Consider the following 8,330-nt stretch of genomic DNA (forward strand, 5'->3'; position numbering starts at 1 on the left):
CAGCATTTCAGTTTTGCTCCTTCGTCACATTCCCCATACTCGTGATGTCTTGCACATTTACCACACATTTGCTTCCCCTTGCAAACTGTGGCTACATGGCCAAAGCGCTGGTACGCAACATAGGGGTGGTGGAACATATGGCCTTACTTTACAGCTCATGAATCCAATAAACACTTCACTTGGCAGACTTTTGTCCATCAATTTTCAACATTACTGCCAGGCTGACATCTTTCTCCAAACTGGGTTGTTTTCAATTGCCTTGCATCCTCCACCCTACCTCCAGTTATATTCTTCTTTATTTCATCCACAGTCACCATCATAGGGATGCCTGTGATAACTCCTCTAACCATGTTTCTTTCAGCATCTGAAACTAACCTTCTTTCCATCCAGACTTTCTTAACCTTAATTGCCTTCCTTTGCTGGGAAGCGAGCCATTTCTAAGAGTTGTGTCACCTTCAATTTCCTCCAATGGCCTACTTAGATTCAACGTTAATGTTACTGGATTCCACTCATTAAAGGACGCATTTTCTTTGTTTTATGATCACCTTACACTTTTTACTCTCATTCCCGACATTAGAAGTTTCCTCCTGCTTCTCACTGCCAGAACCTTCCGAATCGGATCGGCTGTTTGTGTTGTTTGTGGCTTTTTTACGTTTTCAACTACTACTAAACAGTAACAAAACTTTCATCCTCCACACTCTCTAATTCGACATCGACTATCGATTCGTCACTTCCCCCCGCCATCTCCCGTCCACACTCTCTCCACCATATGCCAACCTCCCTGCCTCTCAAACCGCTAGTCTCTCCAAACCATTAGCAGTCAGCCCAAAACACCTCAAAGATTCTCTTCTCTTCTTTTAGAAGTTGTTTTTGAAAGAAATATCCACAAAAATGTCTTCTCCTCTTCTTTTGTTGTTTTCCTTTTGGTATTCCTGATTCTCTTAAAGGCAGCTGACAGACTTTTCAGAATAAAAAAACAGCTGCCACAGCCTCCAACCTGCATTTCCATTTTGGCAACAGCTATAGCTCAGAATAACAGAGCCCAATCAAAGATCAAACTGAAATGCTGGAACAACGCCATGAAAGACTGCAAGGAAGTCCTCAACATGGAGCCGGGAAATATTAAAGCTCTTCCAAGTCGAGATGCTGTGTACACGAACACAGGGAGATTTTAACCTGCAGCAGAAGAACTGAGAACAGTGCTCAAATAGTAGCCAAAGAATCCTGCCGCTCTGCAACTTTTGACTGAGACAGAAATAAAGTTGCAGTAGGAGGAAATGACAGAGAAGAAACACAAATGAAGAAAATCATGATCCAGAAGGTGGACAGTAATGAGTTTGAATAATTGTTTGGGTTTGTATACAAACCCAAAACGTCTCACCCAATTCTGCATCAGTCACATGACTTTGTTGTTTTGAAGACTAATTAAGATAAAACATTTAATGTTGAGATAAGAGTCAGTGGATTTCAACAAGGACATCCCAAACCACACACAGAGAGGAAGACAGCAACAGTCCGAACTGGCCCCAAATATGTTTGTGCTGCTGCTGCTATTGGTGGTCTGCCCTGTCCCTGGCTTTGCCTTAAGATAAGATAAGATAAGATAAGATATTCCTTTATTGTCCCACATGGGGAAATTTCATTGGTGCAACGCAGGAAGATCACTTATAGGAAGTCTGAAAAACACTTTCAGTAGAAGATCTCCTATAAATAAATAAAAACTACCATAGACAAATAAATAAATACCATTGCATGTGATCCCGACAGTAATTGCACATGAATATGTGTCACGACAGCACATGAATTGCACATGAATTCCAACAGCAATTGCACATATGACAGAATTGCACATCAGTATTAGGTCAGGTCAGTATTGCGCCGGGATAACGTGACGATCTCCGGGCAAGACGACTGTTCTCCGCAGTTTCATGAGTTCCTCCTCTGTGGAAACGCGGCACGGCGCCGGCCGGGGGGCGGGGCCGGAGCCGGGGGGCGGGGCCAGAGCCAAAACACATCGCAACGGCACGACGAAAACACTCAATCCAGCCGAATAAAGTCAAAACAAGTTAATTTAAAGCGATTCCAGTGCGTGTCCCGATCGCCCGCGAAGTTCCTCCCCCATACAAACGTGCACATAAACGTGTACCGACGACACGCCGCACCCCAGCGCGGCCGGAGGGCGCGGGGGGGGGCTGGTGAGAGAAAGAAAAGTCAGTCTACAATCTAGAACAAGAGGACCAAAATGAATTGGATTCTTGGCTTCTTGAAAAGTACCACTCGATTGAAAAATATGCCTATTCAATTGATGGAAAAGGGCCAGGAAACACTTGGACCAATTTATATCTGATGGGCTTTTCCCAAACCAGTGTGGACTACTGATTTGAAAAGTCAAGGATTAGACCTCCTGCCTTCACAGGAGGCCCCTCCTCCACTTGACAACAGGACTGTGGAGAGAACCGAGTTGATGCAGAGGAGGGAGGTCAGGCAGTGCTGGACTGTTTGCTCCCATGGCATCAGCTCCTAAGAAAATCTGAGTACCCCTATTCATGGGCCCCAGCTGGAGAGGAGTGATTTAAAAATGTTGGTAGCACCTAAAAGTCCAAAAGATAAGCCAAAGTGAACCACCATGTCTTCAGAAAAGAGACAGACAGCGTAATCATATTCCCTTTTAAATGACTTATTTCTTTGAATCCTAGCATGTTTTATTCATCCTCAAAACATAATGGGCACGTCTGTCAAAGCAGAAGGTTTTGGTCAGAGTTACTTTTACTCTTTTACCCTGGGATCTGCAGGGTGGTTCAAACAGCACATGTACATAGAGAAACTGAACATGCAGGCCATTTTAAGTGCTACTGAAATATGTGAAAGAGCTTCTGGTGTCCCACAGAAAGATATCTGTCCTTGTCCACAAGATGATTCAGTTTGAAGTCTGGAAACACAAAGTTCCAGACTTCACTATTTTATGCAAACTTTAAGCCCCCAAAACACGTTTCAACTTGACATAGTGATCCATCACGAGGCCACCATGATAAGCCTACTTATTTAGCTTGCATAAGGACTCGTGTGAGGCAGCAGATGAATCTGTTTTGGACCTAGTGGATTGCTGCCATCGAAAACTCACTCTGCTGGTAGGTAAAGTGACCAGGGAGAAGGACACAATGCACCAATGTTGATACAATTGGAGTTTACATAGAGGAGCAGCAAAACCAAAATGCTGCTCTGGAATTTGAGATTTCTCTGAAGACTCTCAGTTCTGTATTATATCATCGGTCACACAGAAAGTATTAGTGTTATAAACTAATCCTGACAATTTACTGCATGTCCTCCCTTCTCTCTTATCCCCCATTTCACACTCGCTACTAAAGACTACGGGCAACAAAATCTTAAGAAAAAGAAAAGTACATGAATGGCAGAAGATTCCCATTGAGGATCAATAAAAAAATGACTAAACTTGATGGACAGGCCTGGATTGCCTTGTACAATCTTCTGCTTAATGAAAACTGCCAACAGAAATATGAGTTCTACAACTACAACAAGAACCAGCTCCTGAAGCTGAGGAGTTTCCTGACTGAAGTTCTGATGGACCAACTGCCAGTCTTTGTACATCTGCAGCGGTTTCTGGTCACTGACCCTGCCCCTCCAAAAAGGGGACTTATACTGGAGCAGATACCAGTAATGTGGAACCACATTGTCATTGAAAAAAATTGTAAATACAAAGCAATTGTCAAGTATTAAGTAAAAGAGACCTTCAGTCCTACTGACACTGATCTGAGGAATACATACGTCATAAGGCGCTGGTACAGCTAGCAGCCCGGTGTAAACGCTCTCTCTTTTTTCTCACGCTTATTGTGCTTTATCTCCTATATTTTGTAAATATAGTTAGTATATTTTTTCTATTTTACTGTACGATAGGGACACGCGCTGGAATCGTTTTTAATTCAACTGTTTTTGACTTTTTTCGGCTGGATTTGAGCGTTTTTCGTTGTGTTATTGTGATGTGAGCTAGCTCCGAGCGAGTCTATGTGGCCCCGTCTGCCAATGCTGAAAATGCTTGTGAAGCACTGCTCTCCTGCACTTGTAGGCTGCAAACACAGCACCCACAGGCTCTCTTCCTCGTCTCTGGTGACTTTAACCACGCTTCTCCCTCTTCTGTTCTACCAACATACACCCAGTATGTTACCTGCCCCACCAGGAACAATAGAACATTGGATTTGTTTTTTGCCAACACCAAGGAGGCTTATTCCTCTTCCCCCCTCCCTCCCCTGAGCAGCTCGGACCACAACCTTGTACATCTGAGGCCTGTGTATGAACCCATCGTGCGCAGGCAGCCTGTCGTGTCCCGTGAGTTGAGGATGTGGTCTGCTGAGAGCGAGGAGGCTCTGAGGGACTGCTTCAGCACCACTGTCTGGACTGAGCTTTATGACCCACATGGGGAGGACATCAACACCATCACAGAGCGCATCACGGATTACATCAACTTCTGTTTTGAGAACATTGTTCCCTCCCGGACGGTGCGGTGTTTTCCAAACAACAAGCCATGGATTAACCGTGAACTGAAGGCTTTGCTGAAGGAGAAGAAGAGAGCCTTCAGGTCAGGGAACAAGGAGGAGCTGAGGACTGTGCAGAAGGAGCTGAGGAGGAAGATCAGGCAGGCTGAGGCCGGCTACAAGAGGAGGATGGAGGAGCAGCTGCAGCAGCAAAAGAACATTCAGGGAGTGAGGAGGAGCCTGAAAACCATCTCGGGCTTCAAAATCCCCCCTGCCCAGACAGAGGGGGATCTACAGTGGGTGAATGATTTAAATGCTCACTTCTTGAGGTTTGATCGGTCACCCACCCCTCCCCCTGCACAGCTGCATGCTCCCTCTTCCACAGCTGGACAATGCCCTGCATCTGTTCCTCTTCGCTTATCTGCCCCGGACCATCAGCTCTCCACTTCGCCTGGACTCACCCATCCCCCCAGCACACAGTCCCCCTGCCAACCACTGACTGTCACAGCAGCACAGGTGAGGAGTGAGCTGAAGAGGATTAAAGTGAGGAAGGCAGCAGGACCTGACGGCATCAGCCCCAGGCTCCTTAAGTCCTGCGCAGATGAACTGTGTGGAGTTATAGAGCATGTCTTCAACATGAGCCTGAAGCTGAGGGTGGTACCACAGGTCTGGAAGATCTCCTGTCTGGTACCTGTGCCTAAGATACCGCCCCCCAAAGACCTCAACAGCTTCAGGCCAGTGGCTCTCACGTCCCACCTGATGAAGACACTGGAGCGGCTAGTCCTGGACCACCTCCGCTCCACCGTGAGCTCAGCCATGGACCCGCTGCAGTTTGCATATCGGCCTGGCATCGGAGTGGAGGACGCCGTCATCTCCCTGCTGCACCGCTCTCTCTCTCACCTGGAAAAGCCTGGCAGCTCTGTGAGGATTCTGTTCTTCGATCTTTCCAGCGCCTTCAACACCATCCAGCCGCTACTCCTGAGGGACAAGCTGGAGACGGCTGGTGTAGAGTGTGACCTGGCAGAATGGATCCGGACTACCTCACAGACCGACCCCAGTTTATGAGAGCCCGGAACTGTGTGTCTGACACTCGGACCTGCAGTGTGGGGGCGCCCCAGGGCACTGTCCTCGCGCCCTTTCTCTTCACCCTTTACACTGCAGACTTCAGACATGACGCGGACAGCTGTGTCCTGCAGAAGTTCTCTGATGACTCTGCCATCATCGGACTCATCACGGACGACGATGACGCGGAGTACAGAGGACTGGCGCATGACTTTGTGGACTGGTGTCAGCGGAACCACCTCCTCATCAACGCGGGGAAGACCAAGGAGATGGTGGTGGATTTCCGCAGACGCCACCCCACTGCCCCCTCACCAGTGAACATCCAGGGACGGGACATTGAGAGAGTGGACTCATACAAGTACCTGGGTGTTCATCTGGACCACAAACTGGACTGGACTCATAACACAGACGCACTGTACAGGAAGAGCCAGAGTCGGCTCTACCTCCTGAGGAGACTCAGGTCTTTTGGAGTGACAGGGCCACTCCTGAAGACCTTCTACGACTCTGTGGTGGCATCAGCCCTCCTGTACGGTGTGGTCTGCTGGAGCAGCAGCATCACAGAGAGGGAGAGGAAGAGACTCCCTCCTCCTATTTATTTATAGGAGATCTTCTACTGAAAGTAGTTTTCAGACTTCCTATAAGTGATCTGTTCTTCTGTATCTACCTCTGTATCTACCTGCGTTGCACCAATGAAATTTCCCCATGTGGGACAATAAAGGAATATCTTATCTTATTTTAGGAAATGGGTGCAGAGCCTGGCTCAAACCTACAACCTGGAGGTGCTGGAGAGTTTACTGCCTGACAAACCCAAATGTGGTTTGTGTGGAAAAGAGGCAGCAAAAAGATGCTCCATGTGTCAGGGAGAGTGGTACTGCAAAAAGGAGTGTCAAGTGAAGCACTGGCCCAAGCACAAGAAAATATGCCAGTTGAGCGCAGAGAAAACTCAAAAGGAATTGCTAAAAGGATGAGCCAAATGAGAGCTTTAGGACACAATGAATATTGGTTGGGCATTCATTGAGGTAAAGGGTTAGGGGTTATTTATTTTTTTTAATTGTAAAACGCAGGACAGACAGAACAAGAACGCAGGATAGAAAAGGCAAAAAGAAGAGAAGAAATGCATCTGCAGTTCATCACTAAAGCAGGGCAAAGGCAGAAGACTTTAGAGGCAAAGGCAATTCTGCAGCAGATTAAGAAGGAGAAAAGAAAGCAACTTGACACAGAAGAGGCTACATACAAGGAGGAGAAGAGAAAGGAGGCCATAGAAAAAAAAACTCAGCTACACTGTTAGACAATTAATCGCAATTTTGCGGGAACTTACTGGCAGGAAATCTGATTACGGGAGATTTGCTGCTATTGCGGTATTTATACTGCGGTGAGGCCATCTTTTTTTACAGCGATTTATGAATTAATTATTATTAGACTTTGCATGGTTACATTTGCTTAAACTTGGCTCAACTCAAACATCAGATGGTATAATGTATATTGTTTATTGATATGCATATTTAACATAAAATAACCTGTATATTAAGACAAGCGCAGCTACGACTGGTCTTAAATTGAGCTTATGTGTGGCAGTAGGCCCTCATAATCGCTGAAAGGTCTGTGACCTGGGCCTTTAAAAGGAGGCTTCCTCACCTTTGCTGGCCCTTCTCGCCTCTGACGTCACCCAGCATCTGGGAGAAGTGCAAGCGGCACAAGGACCGTGGCATTAGTTCTGATCGCCCGAAAAACAACCCAAAGTTTAAGCTTAAAGCCAGCGATCATACCAGCGCGTTAACCAGGTTGGCTTGCCCGGCGCTTGACCCGCGCTTGACCCGCGCTTGCCCCGCGTGCTCACCAAACCCTGCTCAAACCTTGCTGCTTTACTCTTTTTATTTTTTTATTTTAAGCTTTTCCTAACATCTGAGTCTCCTGGTCCACTCAATCAAACAATCTGCGCTTGCCTTTACCTGTGTATGTGTCCCTGGCACCAATCCAGGGTGGCGTTGTTGGAAACTGATACAGTAAATAACTATTAATTTAACCCATAAATTGGAATTAATGTGGAAGATCTCCACCTAAACATCATATACCTATCGTAGCCACGACATATGCACTCGGTTACTACGTCAGTCATAGCTAAACTTGACAAGGGTTAGGACCGACTTAACTTACGACCAGCTGCTTTACTCGGCTCCATAAGTTAAGCAAGGCCAGACCTGGTTAACACCAGCTGCGGCAGTTGTGTGGGTGTGGCTCTACTGCAAACTGACACTTCACCCACCTGGTATGAATGTGGTTTGTGCGTGGTGGTGGGTGGTGGAGGTCAGAGGAGTCAATGGCGCTGATTAGCAGCGTTGCTTGAGTCAGTCTGCCCCAGGGCAGCTTTGGCTACAGCAGTAATTTAGTAACTTTGATAATAATTCATTGAATACCACAATAATAAATGTGATCGACCACGGGAAAAACCGCCACAAGTCGGCCCAGACCAAACAGAGAAAAACAGGGTTTTAGTTTTTTTTCCCAAATTTGTGATTTTCGTTTTTTTGCATTATGTGAAAGTTGAAGTTATGAATGAGCTCCTCCGTGCTTCAGATAACACTAAGCTGTTAAAAATGGGTAGTTTTTGGGTCTTTGTCCAGCGCTCCTCGGGGCGTCACCTTATGCAATGTTCTTATTTTTTGACCAATCAGCTTTGGAAGCACATGGCTACTTATTCAGCAGCAGCTACGTGTTCCTCGGAGACATTTCATTAATTTCTCCAGACTTTCTCCAGAGCTTATGATTCTACCACTACTACAT

At 46.4% G+C, this 8,330-nt stretch overlaps 1 pseudogene; it reads left to right on the top strand.

Annotated features, from left to right (window-relative positions):
- The first annotated feature begins 3,441 nt into the window (after positions 1-3,441).
- On the top strand, positions 3,442-6,517 carry LOC140371887 (zinc finger MYND domain-containing protein 10-like; annotated as a pseudogene).
- The last annotated feature ends 1,813 nt before the right edge of the window (positions 6,518-8,330 follow it).

This window comes from Eucyclogobius newberryi, unplaced genomic scaffold, assembly GCF_026437365.1.
Source record: "Eucyclogobius newberryi isolate DKJ021-1_F unplaced genomic scaffold, fEucNew1.0.hap1 SCAF_10, whole genome shotgun sequence".
In the NCBI taxonomy this organism is placed as follows: domain Eukaryota; kingdom Metazoa; phylum Chordata; class Actinopteri; order Gobiiformes; family Gobiidae; genus Eucyclogobius; species Eucyclogobius newberryi.